Source organism: Dreissena polymorpha, chromosome 1 (assembly GCF_020536995.1).
Source record: "Dreissena polymorpha isolate Duluth1 chromosome 1, UMN_Dpol_1.0, whole genome shotgun sequence".
In the NCBI taxonomy this organism is placed as follows: domain Eukaryota; kingdom Metazoa; phylum Mollusca; class Bivalvia; order Myida; family Dreissenidae; genus Dreissena; species Dreissena polymorpha.
In genome coordinates this window covers 166,107,058-166,124,932 of record NC_068355.1, presented here as the reverse complement: position 1 = coordinate 166,124,932, position 17,875 = coordinate 166,107,058, and positions in this window count along the sequence as shown.

The following is a 17,875-nucleotide window of genomic DNA, read 5'->3' as shown; positions in this document are numbered from 1 at the left end:
ACATCTTGGTATCAAATTGTTTGTTTTGTTGAATCTGATTTGATTTTACTAAAAATGATTACTTTATAGTTGATTCCGAGTTATATGAACATTCTTACGCCGCGGGTGACAGCTATATTTTAGCACTGCTGAAATAGAGGAAAATTTATTCCACAGTGGTTTATTTCGACAATGCACGTCTGATGATGGGATAAAAATGATTTTTCAGTAGTAATTTATACCACAGCTACTAAGTAAAGGGAGTTATACTGAAATTGCCATGGACATCATCTGTCCTCATCTGTCCATCTGTTCATCATTTTGTATTTCTAAGACACAATTATGCTTTAATATATTCTTCTGTCTGTCTTAATATACATAATCCCGCGGGATGTAACTTCCCAAATTTAAGGGTAGGGGTGTCCCCGGACTGAGACTTCCGAAATGTGACCCATTTTTATACCGGAACTCTGATGAAATAAGACCCATTTTGATAAAAGATTTTTGAAATTGCAGACCCATTTGTGTACGATACAATTGAGAAAGTGGACCCATTTCCCCCCCCCCCCCCCCCCCCCCCCGGGTACCTAATATTGTATCCTTATCCTTCATAAAGTTTCCTCATATAGCGCCCCTGATTAATAAAGCCTTATATAGCACAATGACTTACGTCTTACTTGAAACAACAATGCCTAGAAGTTTAGTATTTGGTAGAACCATTTTGTTGTGGGCCACTATGACATTTCGTCAAATCATGCCCCTAGGGTTTGAACTGGCCACATCCAAGGGGAGATATTATTTATATATTCTTAAAAAAAATAACTTAAAAGTATTTTTTTGCTCAAACCAAAGCATTCTATTTAGTTTATAACATTGTACAGGATAGGATTACAATGTATGTGAACTGAGAAATTGAAAACTATTTCTTTTAAACTTTCAATGAAATAATCATCCTTAAACTTTGTCAGATGAATGTCCTGTTTACTTTAAAATATTTAAAAATTTTGAATATTGGAGCAAGCTGTCCTCTGACATCTCAACAAAGTTAACTTTGGAAAATTGCCATATTATGATCAATATGGCAAGGTAAACATAGCTTTTAAAATGTCTTTTGAATAAGTATTTTTTGCAAGCAGTTAAAGAAACAGACAAGGTGCCACACAGAAAATAAAGCCATACATATTTTAACCCAGATTTAAGAAATATATAGAATAAAGCATTATAATATTTGCAAAAGTAATTAATTAAATGGAAAAAAAACTTGTTTTTTTACATAATGGTCTACATTTTATATCCTAGTTTTTAATCAAATAGCAAGTAAATCACAGGCATCTTGTTTGCATGGAGAAATCTAGTTATTGTAGTTAAAAAAACTTAGTGGTTGTCTTATAAACTCACATTTCAATCAAAGAATAGCTGCGATCATTTATCCAACTTTTTTGGAAAACACAAAAGTTATAAACAAAATAACAATGTTTGCCTTTGCAAACTGATATTTTTTAATGGTAGCATGCATGAATTTGTAAATTATTCAATAAATGATATAATTAACATTCAAATGCTTTACAAAATAATTTGTAGATGAACCTAAATTAATTTGTAGATGAACCTTAAAACAGATCCTTCTATTTTCATGAAAAGCATGAAACTTGTAAAAATTAACACATCTGTAAATTATAAACAAAGCCAATGTTTACAGCAGTTTTTTTTTAAGTTCAGTGCTTAAATTTAAAGGCTTTCACAATTAACTAAAAAGATCTTTATGAACATCAGTAATAAAATAATTGTACTACCCCGGTATAATTATTTCAGTGCCTTTTTTATTTGTTTATTCTTAATTCAACCATTTTAAACCCATTTCACCTTTTCTGGGACTTAAAGGTGGCTTTTATAACAAAGTGTATAAAACTAGGCATTGATTCATGTTTTTTTTTAAAGTTGTTCCAGTGGAATACACATTTTGATATTTTAAATCACAAATCTCTTTTGATTGCAGTTATTGTGAAAATGAATGTTGAAGCATCTGGACATGCATTGTCTAGTTATCAATTTTGCAGGGACCACATCATAAATTTCTGTTGGGTAACATGTCACCAATTTAGAGCAAAAAGGTGAACTCACAGCAAAATTTTGGGTACTAGGGGATGGTCAAACACAACTTAATATAAACAAGAAATATCTTTAAAAAATATATATGGCATTGATTGTGGTTGGAGTTTATGAAAGGTAAAGAGTTCAATGAATGAGATCAAGGATAGCGAATGTCTTTTTCTGTGCAGTTCTTAGCTGCATCACACGCAGAACGGGATGTTGCGCGGAGTTTTTGCGGCTTATTTTACATTATGAAAATCTTTTTCCGTGCAGTTCTTAGCTGCATCACACGCCGTACGGGATGTTACGCTGAGTTTTTGCGGCTTATTTTACATTATTACATATTGCTGGTCATAAACCTATAGATACAAAACAGAAAACCAAAAGAAGAATGGAAGTGAAATTAAAACATATGAGTCAACCGGCCACACGCGAAGTATCCGTACATATTTTAAATATTTAAAAATACGCGCGTTCTTCGAACAAACATGTTTTAGTGGTTTGTCGGGCATTGCTATTTGATTTGATTATTAACAGTATCGAAAATCATCGCGCTCATGCTTAATACATTAGCTAATATGGTGTAATAATTTTTATGTCCCCCACTATAGTAGTGGGGGACATATTGTTTTTGCCCTGTCTGTTGGTTGGCTGGTTGGTTGGTTGGTTGGTTTGCTCCAACTTTAACATTTTGCAATAACTTTTGCTATATTGAATATAGAAACTTGATATTTGGTGTGCATGTGTATCTCATGGAGCTGCACATTTATAGTGGTGAAAGGTCAAGGTCAAGGTCATCCTTCAAGGTCAGAGGTCAAATATATGTGGCCAAAATCGCTCATTTTATGAATACTTTTGCAATATTGAAGTTAGCAACTTGATATTTGGCATGCATGTGTATCTCATGGAGCTTCACAATTTGAGTGGTGAAAGGTCAAGGTCAAGGTCATCCTTCAAGGTCAGAGGTCAAATATATGTGGCCCACATCGCTTTTTTTTTTAATGCTTTTGCAATATTGAAGATAGCAACTTGATATTTGGCATGCATGTGTATCTCATGGAGCTGCATATTTTGAGTGGTGAAAGGTCAAGGTCATCCTTCAAGGTAAAATATATGGGTCAAACTTGCTCTTGTAATGTCACTTCTGCAATATTGAAGCTAGCAATTTTATATTTGAAATGCATGTGTATCTCATGGAGCTGCACATTTTGAGTGGTGAAGGGTCAAGGTCATCCTTCAAGGTCAAACGTCATATAGGGGGACATTGTGTTTCACAAATGCATCTTGATGTTAAATTAATTTAAAAAAATATTCATCATGGTATTGTTGAAAACATATTAAGAATCTATTATTGACATACCATAATTATATCGCTGGATATCTTCATTTAACATCTTTCTGGTCTAAAGAAAATTCCAGTTCACCTAGTTCACGCTATAGCATCTGTATTAAATAACGATTATTTTACTGACCTCAAACTCCGGTCAGCACATAAGGTAGTCGTGAAGACGCAGCGATGACCTGTATATAAACTCTGACATTAACACACTCTGCCCGCAAATTGACCCTGATACCTCGCGGGTTGAAATGCAATGCATTAAAGTGAGGCCTCGCTTCCACTGCTCTTTATACTTTTACATGTTAACATGTTGACAGGAATATGGATGTCAGTACTAAATATCAGAACATATCCTTTAAGTACAAACGTTCTCGCGCTGGAAATCCTCTGAAAATAAAAGGTGCACGCATAAACTGTATTGATGTCGAGATTGAGTGTAAAACTGCTCTATCTATTTAGCCTTTTCATTAGAGATAAAATTGTTTCACGCTGAAAACACAGTAAAAAAGTGTTACAAAGACGCGGACATGTTCCCAATGTTCTGGTCGTATGCTCAAATCAGCCTATGGGATAAATGAAGTCTATTAATTCTGACCTAGCCGCGGGAAATTTTATTTGAATTTTATTGGACTGTTACAAAGGTCAGGTAAGGTGAAAAGCTGCATATACAGGGACGCCGAAAAATGTTGCCCTATTGGAATTCAGAAAGGTCTGAAACTTCTTTCAACTAGTCAAGTATGCGAGCTGTTTATTTATGTAAGTTGGAGTACAATATGTCCAAGCAATGATTATTTCACACTTCTTTCAGCTACCTCTCTTGTCTCTCTAGATGTACCTTAAAACAAGAGAGCCATGATGGCCCTGTATCGCTCCACTACTGAAAAAAGGCTATTCAAATATTCTCTGCATGTGCAAATACTTAAATATAGGCCCTATTTAAGCACATGTACACTTTTGTGACCCCCTGGGCTTGGTCAAATTTATTCCCAGAGGAATAATTTGAGCAAACTTTGTAGAGAACTACTATATCTCACTTCATGTACATACAAAATATGGTAGCCCTAGGTCCTAGAGTTAAGGACAAGAATATTTTTAAAGTTTTCACAAAATAAGCAAGATATAAGCGTATATAATGTTCAATTTTGTGACCCGCGGGTCAGGGTCAAATTTGACCCAAAGGGCATAATTTGAACAAACTTGGTAGAGGACTATAAGATGTTACTGCATACCAAATTTGGTAGCCATAGTCTGAATGGTTTTCAATAAGAAGATTTTTAAAGATTTCACAAAATAGGCGCTTTATAAGCGTTTATTTAATTTTGTGACCCCCCAGGGCAGGGTCAAAGTTTACCCCAGAGGCATTATTTGAACAAATTTGGTAGAGATTTATTAGATGTCACTACATACTAAATTTGGTAGCCTAGGCCCAATGGTTATGGACAAGAAGATTTTTAAAGTTTTCACAAAAGAGGCCCCATATAAGCGTATGTTCAGTTTTGTGACCCCCCGGGACATAATTTGAACAAACTTGGTAGAGACCTGTTAGATGTCACTACATACCAAATTTGGTAGCCCTATGCCTTATGGTTAAGGACAAGAGAATTTTTTTAGTTTTCACAAAATAAGCACTATATAAGCATATAATCGATTTTATGGCCCCCAGGGCAGGGTCAAATTTGACTCCTGGGGCATAATTTGAACAAACTAAGTGGAGGACTATACAATGTCACTACATACCAAATTGTTTAGCCCTAGGCCTAATGGTTATGGACAAATTTTTTTTTTAGTTTTCACAAAATAGGCAATATATAAGCATATGTTAAATTTTGTGACCTCCAGGGCAGGTTCAAATTTGACCCCAGGGATAAAATTTGAACAAATTTGGTAGAGGACTATAAGATGTCACTACATACCAAATTTGATAGCCCTAGGCTGGATGGTTATGGACAGAAAGATTTTTGAAGTTTTCACAAAAAAGGCCTTATATAAGCATATGTTCAATTTTGTGATCCCCCGGGGCAGGGTCAAATTTGACCCCAGGGGCATAATTTGAACAAACTTGGTAGAGAACTATAAGATTTCACTACATACCAAATTTGGTAGCCCTAGGCCCAATGTTTATGGACAAGAAGATTTTTAAAGTTTTCACAAAAAGGGCCTTATATAAGCGTATTTTCAATTTTGTGACCCCCGGGGCAGGGTCAAATTTGACCCCAGGGGCATAATTTAAACAAACTTGGTAGAGAACTATAAGATGTCACTACATACCAAATTTGGTAGCCCTAGACCCAATGGTTATGGAAAAGAAGTTTTTTAAGTTTTCACAAAATAAGCCCTTTATGATATATATTCAATTTTGTGACCCCCCGGGCAGTTTCAAATTTGACCCCAGGGGCATAATTTGAACAAACTAAGAAGAGAACTATTACATGTCACTAAATACCAAATTTGGTAGCCCTATGCCATACGGTTATGGACAAGAAGATTTTTGAAAGTTTTCCCACAATAGGCCTTATTTAAGCATATAATCAATTTTGTGACCCCCGGGGCAGGGTCAAACTTGACCCGAGGGGCATAATTTGAACAAACTTGGTAGAGGACTATAAGATGTCACTACATACCAAATTTGGTAGCCCTTCCCCCAATGTTTATGGACAAGAATATTTTGAAAGTTTTCAAAAAATAAGACCTTTATAAGCATATATTCAAATTTGTGACCCCGGGGCAGGGTCAAATTTGACCCCAGGGGCATAATTTGAACAAACTAAGAAAAGAACTATTACATGTCACTACATACCAAATTTGGTAGCTCTATGCCATACAGGTATGGACAAGAATATTTTAAAGTTTTCACAAAATAGGCCTTATAAAAGCATATGTTCAATTTTGTGACCCTCGGGGCAGGGTCAAACTTGACCCCAGGGGCATAATTTGAAGAAACCTGGTAGAAAACTATAAGATGTCACTACATACCAAATTTGGAAGCCCTAGGCCCAATGGTTATGGACAGAAAAATTTGAAAAGTTTTCACAACATAGACCCTAAATAAGCATATGTTCAATTTTGTGACCCCGGGGCAGGGTCAAATTTGACCCCAGGGGCACAATTATAAGAAATTTGGTAGATGACTATAAGATGTCTCTACATACTAAATTTATTAGCCCTAGGCCCAATGGTTATGGACGAGTAGATTTTGAAAGTTTTCACAAAATAGGCCTTATAGAAGCATATGTTCAATTTTGTGACCCCCGGGGCAGGGTCAAATTTGACCCCAGGGGCATAATTTGAAGAAATTTGGTAGAGGACTATTAGATGTCTCTACATACCAAATTTGATAGACCTAGGCCCAATGGTTATGGACAAGAAGATTTTGAAAGTTTTCACAAAATAGGCCTTATATAAGCATATGTTCAATTTTGTGACCCCCGGGGCAGGGTCAAACTTGACCCCAGGGGCATAATTTGAAGAAATTTGGTAGAGGACTATTAGATGTCTCTACATACCAAATTTGATAGCCCTAGGCCCAATGGTTATGGACAAGAAGATTTTGAAAGTTTTCACAAAATAGGCCTTATATAAGCATATGTTCAATTTTGTGACCCCGGGGCAGGGTCAAATCTGACCCCGGGGCAGGGTCAAATCTGACCCCAGGGGCATAATTTGAAGAAATTTGGTAGAGGACTATTAGATGTCTCTACATACCAAATTTGATAGACCTAGGCCCAATGGTTATGGACAAGAAGATTTTGAAAGTTTTCACAAAATAGGCCTTATATAAGCATATGTTCAATTTTGTGACCCCCGGGGCAGGGTCAAACTTGACCCCAGGGGCATAATTTGAAGAAATTTGGTAGAGGACTATTAGATGTCTCTACATACCAAATTTGATAGCCCTAGGCCCAATGGTTATGGACGAGTAGATTTTGAAAGTTTTCACAAAATAGGCCTAATGTAAGCATATGTTCAATTTTGTGACCCCCGGGGCAGGGTCAAATTTGACCATAGGGGCATAATTTGAACAAACTTGGTAGAGGACTATTAGATGTCTCTACATACCAAATTTGATAGACCTAGGCCCAATGGTTAGGGACGAGAAGATTTTGAAAGTTTTCACAAAATAGGCCTTATATAGGCATATGTTCAATTTTGTGACCCCGGGGCAGGGTCAAATTTGACCCCAGGGGCATAACTTGAAGAAATTTGGTAGAGGACTATTAGATGTCTCTACATACCAAATGTATAGCCCTAGGCCCAATGATTATGGACGAGAAGATTTTGAAAGTTTTCACAAAAAAAGGCCTTATATAAGCATATTTTCATTTTTGTGACCCCGGGGGCAGGGTCAAATTTGACCCCAGGGGCATAATTTGAACAAATTTGAAACAGGTTCACCCCAGGAACATTCCTGTGAAATTTCATCAGAATTGGAACAGTAGTTTAGGAGAAGAAGATGTTTTAAGGAAAAATTAACGCACGCACGCACGGACACATGCACGACGGACACAGGACCATGACATCAGCCCCGCTGGCCTCTGGCCAGTGGAGCTAATAAAGATAATGTGTAACAGATGGTAAAGATATCCTGCGAGAAAATGTGCTTCTTTATATTATTTATTTACAGGATAGCTTACATGAAGAAATTACAAAAAAACACTTTTTATTTTATAAAATTTAATTATAGAAATTTAAGAACAGGGATTCACAATGAAATTTTAATATTGTAATTAAATACTCTTTATGCGGAACCTTAAGTCGCCAAAAACTGCATAAAATAAAGATTAATCAAGACACCCATTTTTTAAATATACACAGGAATCTAGTACTGAAAGGTAACGTAAAGTTGGATTTGCTTTTTAACAAATGATTTACAAAAAAGAGAACTGCAGACACCATTAACTGTAACATGTAATGTCTTCAACATTAGAATGCATGGGTTTGGTTTCATGATGTCAGTGTTAAACCTATTGGTATTAACAGAGCCTGTTTGTCATATTTGGAAGTGTTGAATTTCAAAAAACATTAATTTTGTATAGATCTATTATTAAAGGGTATACATTTATTCAAACTCTGATCAACCTTGAAAATCAATGAAAAATTATGTGCCATGGAAGAAATCAACTGACTGCGTCTAAGCATTCTGATTAGATTTAAAGCTGTTAATGCACCAGTTCAACTGTTTCAATTATATAACGTAAATATGGAAGTTTCTCTAGAAAAAAGAAATGACAATGACAGCTTGTCTTTAAAGAAATAACTTAGATAATTGATGCTTTAATTAAATGTGTGTCTTAAAATTAACAATATACCCAAAATATATTAAACTAAAATAATTATGATTTAATATCTTGAATTTAAGCAAGTGCTCTTTTTAGCTCACCTGTCATGAAGTGACATGGTGAGCTATTGTGACCGTGTGATGTCCGGCGTCCGTTGTGTGTGCGTGCGTGTGTGCGTGCGTCCGTCAACAATTTGTTTGTGTAGACAGTAGAGGTCACAGTTTTCATCCAATCTTTATGAAATTTGGTCAGAATGTTTATCTTGATAAAATCTGGGTTGGGATTGTATTTGGGTAATCTGGGGTCAAAAACTAGGTCACTAGGTCAAAAACTAGGTCACATAATAGGTACAAAATAGAAAAACCTTGTGTAGACAATCGCAGTTTTCATCCAATCTTTAGGAAATTTGGTCAGAATTTTTATCTTGATGAAATCAGGGTTGGGATTGTATTTGGGTCATCTGGGGTCAAAAACTAGGTCACTAGGTCAAATAATTGAAAGATCATCAACAATTTGTTTGTGTAGACAGTAGAGGTCACAGTTTTCATTCAATCTTTATGAAATTTGGTCAGAATGTTTATCTTGATGAAATCTGGCTTGGGAATGTATTTGGGTCATCTTGGGTAAAAAACTAGGTCACTAGGTCAAAAACGAGGTCAAATAATAGAAAAACCATGTGTAGACAATAGAGGTCGCAGTTTTCATCCAATCTTTATGAAATTTGGTCAGAATGTTTATCTTGATGAAATCTTGGTCGGGATTGTATTTTGGTCATCTGAGGTAAAAAACTAGGTCACTATGTCAAATAATAGAAAAACCGTCAACAATTTATTTGTGTAGACAGTAGAGGTCACAGTTTTCATCCAATCTTTATGAAAGTTGGTCAGACTGTTTATCTTGATGAAATCTGGGTTGGGATTGTATTTGGTTAGTCAGGTGAGTGATTCAGGGCCTTCATGGCCCTCTTGTTTAAAATAGATACACAATTTTGTATGTAAAGTTAAATTGATGACTATTTTAGAACAATACACTGAGTGATCCATGAGAAAGAATTGACATATGAAATCCTTCCTTGATTGAATAACCTTTGTTGTGAAACTATTGCAGATTTAAGATGATGAGGCATTAAAATCAACAAAGGTTAGAGCTCAACAATATGAACCTGCCTCTGACCTTCATGCACAAACATATTTAAGCATAATTTATAATCAACCAGCTTGAGTTATGCCTATATACTTGTAAAGCATATATTAGGCCATAGTGTGGAAGAAACTCTTGTTCAGGACATTTGGACACTGAAACATGGGTACTGTACATAAAACAATTAATACAAAGACACTTTTATAGGTTTATGGTTTAATGTCAAAGATAAATTTAGACTTAACATTATCAACCTGGTGGTAACAGTATTCTACAAGCCTGTTTAGTCCAGGACTGTTTGTCACTTAAACATTGACACAATATGGTATACATTAATACAAACGCTTAATTCAAAGAACATGGACATGACAAACTTACCAGCAAGTGTCTATATTAACATGATAATTATGTGTTTGTGTACACTACAAGCACGTGTTAGTCAAAAGTCTGGCAATACACTTCTTTAGGAGTTTTGGATACTTAAACATAGTCGATGAATGTCACTATCGCTCGATTGGTCATTGTCGGCTTGGGTACTACTAACATGTACCTCGGTTACATGCAAGTATACTTACATGTACCCCGGGTACGGTAAATATACTAAAACGTACCCGGCCGATATTAGACTGTACCCAAGATTTATTTCCGCCCAAAATCCAATGTCGTAAAACGCGCTATCCATTACCGCAATTACTAAACAAACTTTTATTTAAAAAATATCATCATAAACATGTTTTTAGTATAAGTTTCTATAATAAAGCGGCAATTTAACTGAAAATTGACACAAATATGAACATAATTAATTTTAAAAATATAGTCGACAACGACTGATTTAGCGTTTAAATTCCCGGGTACGTCTTAGAATATTTACCGTACCCGGGGTACATGTAAGTCTAATGACCAATCGAGCGTAACTATGTTATAAGAGTTCTTTCAAATAATTAAAATGGTCACATAAAAAAAAAAAAATAAGACGACTCATTACTAAAAAACAAGATAGCCGCTTCTTTATTCTACATGCACGTTTATAGTCAATAATCCTGGAAAACACTTGTTTGGGAGTTTTTGATTCTCAAACATGGTTGCTGTAGGCTTTATTGTTATCAGAGTGCTGTCAGTATATTGAATGGTCATGTGCAATGAATGAATTAAGACACTGCTCATGACTAAAAAACAAGATAGCTGCTTTTTTTCTTTAAGCATGTTTAGTGCATTATAGTCCGGGAAATTCTTCTTTGGGTGTTCTGTCGACTGAAACATGGTTACAGTGTGTTTAAAGCTAATAAAAGCGGTAAAGTGGATTAGTGGTCACTTAATTGCACTTGACGAATGTAGATTGAACATGACTTAATCAGTGTGATAGGTGTTTGTGTCCTCTCAAAGCACATGTTAGTCATAGTCTAGAAAAACTATTGTTGTGGATATTCAGACATTATAAGTTGCTGTACTTAACAATTTAATGTACGCGTTGCTAGTAAATTTAATGAATTGTCACAAACACAGGACAAATTATATTAACATGCTGTAACCAACCCATGTATTCTTCAAGCACGTTCTAGTACATGGCATGGGAAAACGCTTTTTGGGGACTAATTGTGACCGAAAATGGCCACAGTATATTAACAAAGCGAATACAAATGCTAAGTTGGATGAATGGCATCATTCTCATGACAAATTTAGAAAACACCTGACTAATCAGCATAATTGATGCTTGTTAGGACACAATTTATTGTCTAAATAAGACATGCGTATTTTTTGTTGTTTCCTATAAATTGCAAGATGTGCTAGGTATAAGAATTGATCAGAACAATTCAGAATTGTGATGCTTTTATTTTGATATGTCTGTCATTCTGTCTGCATACACTTCTCATCAGTTTGATCAGTTGATCATTTGAAACAATATTTTATCAAAAATTTATGTAGTGTTGTAAAAATTAAAGATCAAAGTATTAATTTGATTATTTTAAAATATGATAACCTTCTGTTAATTATCAATTGTTTATTGACAAGGTATTGCTTTCAGATTTGGAACACTCGCTAACTATCATAAGGAGACAGTACAGGACAAGTTGCATAACGTTGGTTGGCATTTTGACGGAATTATGGCCCTTTTTTACTTAATAACTTAGAATATTTTGTTAAATTTTGTGTTAAAATGCACTTTACTTCTAAAGTATCAAGGCTATTGGTTTAAAACTTCAAATACTTTCTTACTATCACAAGGGTTCTGTACCTGGCAAGTTGACTTTGACCTTGACCTTTGAATGACCTTGAATCTGAAGGTCAAATAAATAAATTTTGCTTAAATTGTCATAACTTCTTTATTTAGGATCAGATTTGATTCATACTTTGACAAAACAACACTAACCTGACATACCAAAATGAACTCTACCCAAACCATCCCCCACGCCCCACCCCAGAATCCCCCCCCCCCCCCCCCCAACAAAATATAAATATTTGTTTTTTCATGTTTTCGTATTTTTTTAAATATCATCTAATAAATGACCACACCCCACATTATTCCCCCCTCTCCACCCCGCACACAATTTTTTTTTGAAACATGGTAAAAAATACGCAAATATTTATTTTTATTATTTTATTTTTGAAAGGAAGTCCAACCATCCCACCCAAGCTATTACTATCAAACTTGAAATATAATCTGATTAGTTTGTTTTATGTCTTTACAAATGTTCAATAGATTGGGAAAATATACCTGAACTCAAAATCGTTTATAATGTACCACTTCTTTAAAACATAAGCAATCAATATGTTTCAATTATGGTCCTCTTCCAGTTAGAATATGACTATACTACCTTGACCTTATTGAATATGAACAATTTCTCCATGATGGCTTACTGTCAAGCACGCGAAAAGGCGAGCGCGCTGTCTTCTTATAGCTCTTGTTACAACATATTTTCTAAATATACATCTATTACATGTCAGGCAATAGAGAAAACGATTTTTTTAATGCACATATTGAAGTTTATAGATAATACAGGCATGCAGAAGATTATGAACTGAAAAATATATCTTTAGCAATTATACACCTTGTTTTATGTCGTGCTTTTCAATTAATAAATTTAAGCAACACCTATCTCGAAATTTTTTAATCAGTGAATAACAATTCAAGGGAGAGCAGTGTGATATGCTAAATTAAAGTTGTCTCCCTTGTCAGAGTATAATTGTACCTTTCAACTAAGAAAGTAAATTCATAAAGTATTTCAAATTATACCACAATATAAACTCATCAATAATTCATTTATAGAATATTCACTTGGTTTGTGTTATTTTTTATTTGTATGTCTTATACCATAGTCGTCAGTAATGACATATTACAATTAATAAACTTTAAATGACTAAAAGTGCTAAAAGTTTGCTATTTTGTTGACTTTAATGAGTGAGTGTTCTCACACAATGTCACATTGTATATTTTAACACTGATGTAATATTTGTTATTATAATATATGTGATAAGTATTGACATTTTATTGCTTGTCGCAGTTGTCCAGTTTTTAATTGTAGCTGTTAATTGATTGTGAAGATTTTCCAGTTTTGAATAATAGCTTTTAGTTGATTGTTTACCAGTTTTGTAACAGATGTTTTCATGTTGACCACTCCACATTATGTATCTGAAGTGCATTCACTGCATAAAACACTTCAGCTGATGTCTTAAGACCGGATCTTCATAAAAATGTGTTTTTTTTTATTCAACTTTGTTTTGCATTTAACATGTCTGGTCTGTTGTTGAACAATTGAACATAGCTTTTATTGGACAAAATTGTATAATATTTCAAATTTATGCTATTTAATTTTTAAATTCAAACAAAAACATCTTATGTTAATGTGTATGCACATTTACCGGTAGCTAGAATAAAATTGTTGCTATAACAACATCCTTATTATTAGTATTGAATTACATGTATATTGGTAAAAGTATATTTAAGGTTTAAAATCTAATTTGTTCGTTTATCCCAAAATTAAAGTTTTGCAAAATTATATTTATTTGAATAAAGACCACTTCATTGAAAGTACCATCATGTATTTCTTCCATTGCTTGTGTACCACTAATGATCACGGACTTCTTAATTAATAATAGCCTGTGCACGTTTTTAATATTATGGTTATTGAATTCAATAATTTCTGTAGTCTTGCGTACATTTATTGCTGTTCTGAAAGACATAGCACATCCTACTTATCATATTGTTTTTGTGTCAACCATCACCATTGTGGTCTACATATGGATATTATCATGTTTATGTATGTGACGTATATTTGCTGATCCACATCAGATGTTGGTCACTCCATTTAATGTATGTAGTAATTCATAGAGTAGGGATATTGTTGTACAGTGACAACTTTTCGTTGTGGCAAATAAAAAATGTATATGAATTGTTTCCTCACCTCTACATGTATATAACTTTCCCTTTGGGCGGGTGGCACATTGTGTTTTGGTCTGTCTCTCCGTTTGTTCATTAGTCCGCGATCATACTTTGGTCACACTCGGTTACCCTATCAAATGCTTAATAACTATTCTGACAATTATTCGCACGGTGATTGTTCTTCACGCAGATTAACCATTACTGTGGTAACACGGATGTGACTTGGGCATGAAATTATTTATGTCGTTCCAAAGACTTCTTGTGTTGTTTCCATGATTAATAAGGTCATGGGAACGAGAAAAATAACTCATGGAAACGATTAAGTCGTGAGAATAAGTCAGTCGCGGAAATGACTTAATATATTGTGGGAATGACAAAGCTAACTCGTTGGAACGAGGAAGTAAAGAGGAACGAATTACTAGAGCATGGGAACAAGTAACTTAGTCGTGGGAATATCATTGGAAACACTTAAATATTGACAGAAGTTGTCTTTATAAATGAGAAATATAAATGAGAAAAGAGGATATAATTGATGAAAGAACAACAATTCTTACAAATGTTTTGCCATGTACAAATCATTCCATACATATCTTACAAACATGACGAACAATACAAAACATCTTTATAGATTCCACAGTACAAAACTTCCTTATAGATTCAATAGAAATATTTTGAAAATAGCAAATTGAAACGAGAAGTAAGGTACCCATCAATAATGCTAAACAATTCAATTTATTTGAAATCTAAGATTGAATAACAAAGTTGGATGTGCAATATTTGTACTGTGCATTTACATGTGCAATTGCACTTAAATTTCTGGAAAACTTTGATTTGATCCTAATTAAATCAGAGTCCTATTTATTTCTTTTATTTCATGATTGTGTATCTCATTAACATACTTCACTTCGAAACTCTGACCATCTGATGATGCGTGTAGTCTTATTTCAGCCTTACAGCCCATTTGTAATGTGCTGAAAAGAATATTGTACTATTTTACTATTTTTGCCTAACTTTTTAAAGGTTGCGCAAAAGTAGCATAAGCGCAATTTAAATTGATTTAGTCATAGTAGTACCATACACTACCCCATCATATTATTAACCTTGCAATTCCAGTAATATCATATCATCGTCATATCATCTTAACATATCATCATCATATCATCATCATATCATGTCACCATCTTCATATCATCATATCATAGTATGTCATAGTCATATCATCATCTCATATCATCTTCATGTCATATCACTTGTTATTATTATACCATATAAACATCAGTATCACATCATCATCAGATCATATCATCGTCTTATCACATTATATCATATTATCGTTAGTATCACATCACCATCATATCATATCATTGCCTTATCATATCATATCACCATTGCAATATATCATCGTCAAGTCATATCATTTTCATGTCAAACCATATCACAATCATCATATCATTGTCAAGTATCACATCATCCTATCATAATCATATCACATCATATCATATAATCGTTGCTATCACATCACCATCATATCATATCATCGCCTTATCATATCATAACACCAGTGTAATGTCATATCATCATCAAGTCATATTACTGTCATGTTATACCATATCATCATATTATCGTCAAGTCATATAATATATATATGTCACCATAGTCATGTCATATCATAACATATCATCGTCATGTCATATCATTATTATGTCATATATGTTATCCAATCAAAAATTACATTTTCCTAAAATAATGTCTTATTTTATTTTTATCTTTAATAATTTCAATTAATCCTAATTATCATAGTTTTAATTAATTTCAATTAACAAAATTAGCCAGTCGCCACATGTCAATCACATTTTCCGATCAGCCAATCAGATATCAATTTTTCACACACCCCTCAGCAACGCTTATCTGGCCGCCATTTTGTCCGACAAACAAAGGGTGTGGTACATATGGAATTTTTTAGAGTTTACATATATTTTATATCAAGTGCCTGATCATTACTGTTTGATCATTATTCAAAATTGTATGTGCTATACATACTTTATAACAGGTCATTATTTTACCTTTATTTCTTGAACATACAATTTTGAATAATGATCAATTATTATTTTTTTATATTATTATTATATTATATTATATATATTATTATTATATTCTCACAAGCGATCGATATCGGTTCAACATTAGTTTGTGTACAACTGGGGCGCATTCGGATGGACGGCGTGGTGCGGCGCTTGAAATGTTTTGATCGCTACAACTTACCATCGAACTGTTGCGTGTTCATATAGTGCATAGGAATTTTTGCAGCTAACCTATGCGACACTGACTCAACACATTAGCTCCAGTGGACTCTGTCAGTGTGGGCTACATGCGTAGGTCACATATCTTTAAGGCAGCAAAAGTAATCAGAATATTACTTTAGTCTAACAATATCTAAGGCGAATTTGAATCTAGGTAAAAAAAACCTAGATCACCATAGAACATCTTACATAAACTTTGTTTAATGTCTAGTTAATCATAAAATGAAAAAAATGTTTGATTTTTGAGTGATAAATAGCTGTTACGGGCTTAATTGTTAGCAATCTTTTATGAATATTTCGTATAGACTGAGATAGGGTATACTAGTAACATTTTTGTGTGCAAAATAAGATTTAAAAGTCTTGATTCTATCATGTAAGATGGCAACCTTTGTCTATACACTGATCCTCAAAGTTGGTCATCGTATTTATCTAATTGAACTGTTAGTAGTAAGTCATCTCATGATAGACTCAATTAAATACATGTAAATTTAAGGATTCGATCAAGTTCATTTGTGTGAGCGTTTTTAAAACATACATGTATATACGTCAAAATCCCTGTGTATCTTTAAGTGTGTAATGTCTGCCTGTATGTGTACCATTGTGTTTGTTGCATTGTAATTTATGACATATGTTTGATGAAAAGTCTTCATTCTTACTGTAAGTGGTGTAAATGCATCTGTAAGTGTATATGCAAAGACCGTGTGCACAAAATGCTGCAGTGACTTATAGTTGTGATGTTTGAATCACACCTTTGACAGATTTGCTGTTAACCATTTGTTATGTTCATTTTTTTCACTTATTAAATGTCATAACAAATTATTATTTTTGTTGTATCTAAATAGGATCCCTATCATTTCAACGTCATTTTCATTCTTAGGTTGGGATAACAATGGAGACCCATATGTCCTTTGTAGACACCTATATTGAACCTGGTTATTGACCGGATGTCGTGCGAGGGACCCATATAGGGCCCATATAATACCCAGATGTCAGACAAGTTGACCCATAAGTGGCCAATATTATACCCAGATGTCAGTTAAGGGACCCATATAGGGCCCATATTTTACCCATAAAGCAAGCCCACATGGGTCCCTCATTTTTCCCAGTTGCAAATCCCGCGTGGGCCCCATATGGGGTGCCCAGTTGGGACCCATATAGACGCTCAGATGGGGCCCTTATGGGTCCAATATATAATGTTTGCTGGATAATGAGAAAAAAGAACAATAAATAGTTTGACCAAAACAGTTGTGTGTTCTATAAAACGTGTTAAACCGTTTGATGCACAATATTATTAAGCAGTTTGGACATTATAATAATTGCCACACGTGCTTATTAATAATCTCAGCGTCTTGCTAAAAGATGCCTATGCACA